This window comes from Gymnoscopelus braueri (assembly GCF_963280865.1).
Source record: "Gymnoscopelus braueri genome assembly, chromosome: 13".
NCBI classification, from domain to species: Eukaryota; Metazoa; Chordata; class Actinopteri; order Myctophiformes; family Myctophidae; genus Gymnoscopelus; species Gymnoscopelus braueri.
The window spans coordinates 42,188,016-42,195,258 of record NC_137615.1 but is presented as its reverse complement, the minus strand read 5'-3'; the positions used below and the strand labels follow the sequence as shown (position 1 = coordinate 42,195,258).

Below are 7,243 nucleotides of genomic sequence, written 5' to 3'. Positions count from 1 at the left end.
AGAGCAGGTCTAGACTAGTGGATCGCAAACTTTTTCATGTCAAGGATCCCCAAATTGACAAATATTAGCCCGCGGACCCCCATCTGAAAAGGTTTTGTTCCAGGGACCCCCAGAAGAAAAGATTTATGTTAAAAAAAATCTAAATTATTCAACTTTTTCCAAACATTTTAGATATAAAAAAAAAAAAAACTAAAATAGCAGATGTACAAGCTCGCAGTGTGGCACAAAGTAACGCGCTGTGAGCTTGTAGATTTGCTATTTTTTTAATATCCAACATATAAATGGATAAAGTTGTTAAAATTATTGTGATGCTATATTAACTACTTTTGCAGGGGACCCCCTGGAGTTTCTAATCAACAGTGCAAGGGAGCAAGTTGTCTCGCCAATATGTATTATATCTCTGTCGGGTGGAAAGCTCATATGTCCAAAACTGAGGATTCAAATTCAAAAACAGCAAAAGTAGCAGATCTACAAGCTCAAGACGCGTTGCTTCGCGCTGCGTTTCGAGCTTGTAGATCTACTACTTTTGATGCGTTTCTGTGACGCTGTAGTATGATCACCTAGGGAATTAATTTACGGGGAAAAAACACAAAAAGTTAAAATATGGAGACAAGAGGTTTCTGCACGACAGCGACGATATATATATTTTTCTATTCTATTCTATTTGGAGATACACATGTGAAACCCGAGAAAAACGACGATTCCCCCCGGAGCGTGATGTTTTCACTCTGCCTCCACCTCTTGACATGAAGCATTTATTGGACTGTGACTTCAGTGCAGAGCGACCCAGCAGGGGACAGGAGAACAGAAACACCATCAATCATTGAGATGTACCTCAAGGTTTCTATCCTGCCCTACACTGGGGAGCTCCACCCCACCTTTCCTAAAATACTCCACACTCAATCATGTCACGTGTGTTCTTTTCATCAATGATAAATTAGGGGTGCAACAGTCAATCAAATTAATCGATTCAATCGATTATGAAAAATATATACTGTACATCGATATTAATAAATGATCGTTTTGGGGGGGGGGTCAAAAATAGGGAAAAAGCGCATATCTAGATGCTCCGCTTGTAGATCGGACGGCCGCTGTACGGCAAAGTATAAAACAGGGCTTAAGTGGTTCATCGGACCAATCGATTTTAGTCGATTATTAAAAAACAAATCTTTCGATTAAGTGGAAAAGGAATCGACAGAATAATGGCTAAGAAAACAATCGGTATAGTCGCAGCCCCTGTAATGAATGATGTGACATTCTGTGAGAGTGGAATGGGCTGATTGAGACCATCAGACCATCCAGATACTGCACTGTATTAAGCCATATTTATATTTTGTCTATGTTCGCCTAAAAAGGCAGATCGTACGACAGCGTATAAATTAACCACATTAACCCTATTCTTGGGGCAGGGGGGCATACGCCGAAAATAGCGAATCTGCAAGCTCACAACGTGTCGCACCGAGCTTCTAGACTGGCTATTTTCGATTTGTTGTATAGGGAAACAAGTAGCGGGCTTGGTATTGACAACCGGGAGACTCCTGTCAACAAAGTATATAGTGTTTAAGTGGTTAAGCGTTAGTATTAAATGAATGGGGCCAAACTGGAGACATGACTATGATTTACATTTTTATCCTATTGCATAATGCCTGGCGTCAACCAGTGTCTTATGTTATTTAGCACTTAGTGGTCAATGGGACAGGACAACATCTCTAAGACAATAAGCCTTTTCACTTGTAAAAGAAATATCAACTACTATGTTATAGTAGTGTTTGTCACTGGAACCTTCAAGAACAGTGTATGATGTACGGTAAATAATTGGTCATATGTAACATTAGAATGATTGAGGAGTTTTGATATAAAAATATATATATAATACATGAAAATAGCATCCAATCACTTTTTATGTTTGGGTGATTTGATCTATGTACAGAATCTTACTGTGCCAAGACATTCTGAGAATGTGTGTGAAAGGCTGTGCAATGCTTTACCTTGTTGGGCTATACTCAAATTTATTTGGCCGTGGACCCCCCATCCGAAAATGTTTTGTGTCAGGGACCCCCAGAAGCAAAGATTTGAGTTGAAAATTAAAAATACAGTATATATTCAAAGATTTGCACAAATGTTCATGATTTTTCAAAAATAGCAGATCCAGAAGCTCTATGAGCTTGTGTATCTGTTATTTTTGAATAGCCAAAGTATACAAAGAAAATATGGTTAAAGTGGTTCAAATGAATGTGACGCAATAGCATCACAATCCCCCCAAGGACCCCTGGGGGTCCCCAAATCCCACTTTGAGAGCCAATGCTATAGAGGACCAAAATATGCATAAAAACATCACATGTAATCTACTGCCAATCAAAGACTATACAACAGATACAAAACCATTCATTTCCTCGTGACCATACTACATATGCGAAATGTTACTGTTTCACTAGATGCTTCTTTTACAGATGTAGGTCAATTTGAAGATTGTAATTTATAAATAAATGTAATTTGTCTGTTTTTGGAATAAAATGATATTCTGGTATTTCTTACTCATTGTTCAAAAATCACAAGGAAAGAAGATTATACACTCAAAGCTGTTTTTGTAAAGAAATGGCCGCCCTACAGTATATCTAAACACCATCGTTAACATTAGCAAGATATCCAATGGTTTCTTGACTTGCTAGCCTTATACACCCATTGCAATATTGGCTTTTTGATTGAATACTTTATTAACAATTTGCAAAAAGTACAGAGGTACAGTTATACAATAATGCTAAAAGGATAACACATTTCCATTATGGCAGTTAAAAAGATTGCTGATAAAATGTTACCTCAATTTTGTCCATAATTTTTGTCTGTCTTTAGGCATTTTTTAAGGAAACAATTTAGAGTGTACAGTATGACTCAGAAATTGTCTCTCACAATAAAAGCTCAACTGACTCAAGGCTGATTTAGGCTTTGTTCTATACATTACTGTACTGTAGTTCCCATCAAAAAGCACACACTTTAATGTATTGTCTTTGGTTCTATAGGGAGAGTCCATTACATTACATCTGTCTGTTATACGACAAATATCTGTTTTAGGTTCAATAGATATTTTAGTATGATGAATTGTGTACCTAAATAAACATTATTTTGTAAAATAATAATAATAATAATGATAAATCTAGTCTTGTACAGTCATGTACAGTTTTTAAGGTTTGATGTTCTTTGTGTTAGACACAAGTTTGGAGACGTTTTGATGACATCATGATGATGACCAGTTACTGTCATCGGAACAGGTTAAGCCAAACTTAGGGCGCACAACACATGCAGGCAACTAAATACTGTATAAATCATTGCTGTCGGGCAGAAACCTTGTACAGTATCTCCATATTTCAATTTTTTTTTCGTAAATATGTGCCCTACTAAAGTAGTGAAAGTAGCTCTAGTGAACTTGTAGATTTTAATGTTTTTAAAGTAGGAATAAAAAAGGAACGGTTTTGGACATACAAGGTTTCCACCTGACAGCAATGAAATCAGGTTTTACTGTTCACTGAGCTACTGTTGCACAATGTTGCACATGGTAACTGTCAGCTCCTGCTGCCTCTCTATCTCCCCCTCCCTCTCTTCCTCTCACTCAGTGTCTCTCTATCTCCCTCTCTCTCTCTCTCTCTCTCTCTATCTCCCTCTCTCTCTCTCTCTCTCTCTCTCTCTCTCTCTCTCTCTCTCTCTCTCTCTCTCTCTCTCTCTCTCTCTCTCTCTCTCTCTCTCTCTCTCTCTCTCTCTCTCTCTCTTTTTCTCTCTCTTCCACTCTCCCTCTACCCCCCTCACCCCCGGGAGGTATGCTGTGCCTTAGCTGTACTCCTGTCTAAGAATGTTTAAACCCTCTGTGAAATTGTCAAGAACCGTCTGTTTCCAAAAGCCAAAAATGAAAGAGTTATTGCCTACTGAATGACTGTACCATACTGGTTTTTGACTACATTTGGAAAATAAAACAGAATCTCCCATTTTCTGTGGTTGTTATTTCCTTTCAGATGGGCTATGTAAGCCTTAAGGACTAATGAACCACGTCGCTGTTCATTATGTTAAGAACTTTTATTTTCTCATTGAAAAACACTAAATGAACACACCGGATTTTGAAGTGGATGTGGTCAGTTTAAATGCAGTAGAAAATATGTAACTGTTGACCTTTTTTTTTAAGTGACCTTTTCACTAAATAAGCAGTTCACTCGATTTGAATAAGGTTGTTCTGTTCTGACGTTGTGCTTGTGTGTTGTAGATGTACAGGAAAAACAGGAAAAACTCTGTCGTGTTTTTACAGGGAACGTTTTCATTCTTTCTTGCCAATGAGTCCTATTTTTCGGAAATCTGCCGTGCCAGAATATAGGACAAAGCAGTCCAATTTCAGACAGTACAATTAAAGAAAAGTTGTGATTACATGTACTTGCTGTAATTGTAGTTGTTAACTACTGTAGCTCTTTGCACTTGTAGGCTCCTTGCAAAATCGCTGCAGACAGTTTTAACTAACGTATCGTATAGTCTCTGGCAGTGGTATTTAACCATGTGCCACATAGAGGTCTGAGTGCTTTCAGGTGGTTATACTAACTAACACACCAACAAGAAGGTGGAAATTCAGTTTACCACATGAACCATACAGCATCCCTATTCTGGGGGGCGAACATTCGTCAAAAATCGTCAAAAATAGCCGATCTACAAGGTCACAACGCATTGCGATTGTAACGTTTTGTGTTTTTTCGTAAATGAATGCACTACTTGATCAAGTAGCAGATCCACAATCTGCTACTTTTTCTACTTTTTGAATCCTGAAAAGTTTCATTTTGGACATATGAGGTTTCCACCCGACAGAGACGATATCCATTTTTCAATACTTTATTCATTATCTCCACTATTGCAGAGGCAAATATTGTACTTTTTACTCCACCACAACTATTTGAAAAGTTTTGTTACAAGTTACTTACTACTAGATTTTGATTATAGTTAGAAAACATACATTAACCAATTAAGGCCTATTTTATACTTTGTCTATAAAAAAAATAGCCATATAGATCTTCTTGCCAACCTACAAGCTCTATACGAGCTAGAGAAATGTCTTGTGTACATGTGTGAATATTCCCTGCAAAATATTTAAGATGATTATTTATTTTCTTATTCTGTGTGACTAACAAACAATCTGAATCCATAAATACACCAAGGTTTCTGTGTGTGTGTGTGTGTGTGTGTGTGTGTGTGTGTGTGTGTGTGTGTGTGTGTGTGTGTGTGTGTGTGCGTGCGTGCGTGCGTGCGTGCGTGCGTGCGTGCGTGCGTGCGCGTATGTTTGCGTGTGTGTGCGTGAGCTCCTTTAGCTCCAGTCCCCCTCTGTGGCTTTCACATTAGTCAGCGTGAGCTATAGCTGAGTTAGCCTCATTAGCCTGTTGACCCCAAACATTGTCCCCATTTGGGACAACCACACACACGGCAGGGGGAGGAATTGGCAAAGGGGGGGGGGGGGAAGAATGTATTCATTTTGGTGGTGGTTTGATTGATTAAGCAAATTGATCACTGTTTATGGAGAGAGAGAGAGAGAGAGAGAGAGAGAGAGAGAGAGAGAGAGAGAGAGAGAGAGAGACCACTAATCTGTGTGATTGACAGGAGAGCTGATCAGACGAGCAGAAACTGCACCCTATAAAGACAGCGACTGAAGAATGGATAGTTTCTCAGTGAAGGTGAATCCAATGAATACAGCTACTCCATCTCTTGACAGAGTGTCTTCTCTAGCTGAACCACAGCTGTCCTCACAGTCAGAGCCGTGAAGACCTGCACACTGTCTGCCATCCATCTGTCTGCATCTTTCCTGCTGAGTTCTACCAAGTGTTTGACCTCCTAAATCTTCACTTGCCTCTCCTGCATCATATGCTGAACTTCAGCCTCTGTCTCTGTCTGTCTGATGTAGCTTGTGGTCTGACTCAGAGCAGAACTGACAAACGCACAAGTGGTCAGTCTTACAGAACAGCTCCAGAAGTCTGTCATGTTGCTACACATAACGTCTTCCAGGTTCTTTATAGGGTCAATTATGTGTTGTTTTAATGCTAGCGAGGAGATCAGACACAGACACACCAGACAGGACTTCAGGGCCTTGAGCTTGGTCTCATCAACACAGACGTCACAGGAGACTTCATCTGTGTGTGTGTGTGTGTGCGTGTGTGTGTGTGTGTGTGTGTGTGTGTGTGTGTGTGTGTGTGTGTGTGTGTGTGTGTGTGTGTGTGTGTGTGTGTGTGTGTGTGTGTGTGCGTGCGTGCGTGCGTGCGTGCGTGCGTGCGTGCGTGCGTGCGTGCGTGCGTGCGTGCGTGCGTGCGTGCGTGCGTGCGTGCGTGCGTGCGTGCGCGTGTGTGTGTGTGTGTGTGTGCGCGCATGCGTGCGGCCGTGCGTGCGTGCCTCCGTGTGTGCATGCATGTTTGCACGTTTCTGTTTCCTATGAGCATTTGTGTTGGCTTTAGCTGTGTTAAAGCTGACATCATTCCACCCTGAGCAGCTGTGTAACCGTGCTGACAGATCCACAGCCCTGCATGGCATCATGGGCCCGTCCCCTTCCAGATGCCCAGCAGGGCCTGAGGCACGCTGAACACCACAGCCACCACGGACCCCCTGCTGATGATGGAATCAATGGAACTGATGCAAATCATGAGTTGGGTATTTACATTGACGCTCAGTGTGAGTGGGTGAGTGAGTGAGTGAGTGAGTGAGTGAGTGAGTGAGTGAGTGAGTCTTTATTTGCGGGTGTATGGTTAAGTTAAACAGTATACGTAATTGGTGTGTGTGTGTGTGTGTGTGTGTGTGTGTGTGTGTGTGTGTGTGTGTGTGTGTGTGTGTGTGTGTGATATAATGCAGGGCCAGGGGCAGTAATGTCAGTGGAGGTCAGAGCATTGCTGCCAGCTGAGACAAATCAACCAGCACACCATGACTCAGACCACGTGCACGTGCACACACACGCACGCAAACACACAATCATATATACAAACAACACTTATACTCACAGGCACACACTAACAAATGTATCCACAAGTTTCCAGCGGAGAGTGGGCGTCCGTTACGGTTGTAGGCTGTACATATGCGGTTCCTCCGCCGGATATGTCCCCCACCAGGCCTGTGCATAGGGCCTGTGCCCCAGTAAATTCCCACGGAAACATTTTTTTTTTAAATAAAAAGTTTAAGTTAAACCTTGTGTTTATTTAACTATGAGATGGACCGAAATGGATCTGATTAGGGTGGATATTTACAC

The 7,243-nt window shown here is 41.2% G+C and overlaps 1 protein-coding gene across 3 annotated transcripts in view; it reads left to right on the top strand.

The window, feature by feature from the left end:
- Window positions 1-112, top strand: part of LOC308097954 (xylosyltransferase 1-like) — a 51,594-nt gene extending 51,482 nt beyond the window's left edge. For all 3 annotated transcript variants that reach the window (XR_013934250.1, XR_013934251.1, XM_080446119.1), the window contains one exon: window positions 1-112. This exon is cut by the window's left edge. The gene's annotated coding sequence lies outside the window, so the exon portion shown is untranslated.
- Window positions 113-7,243: the final 7,131 nt, after the last annotated feature.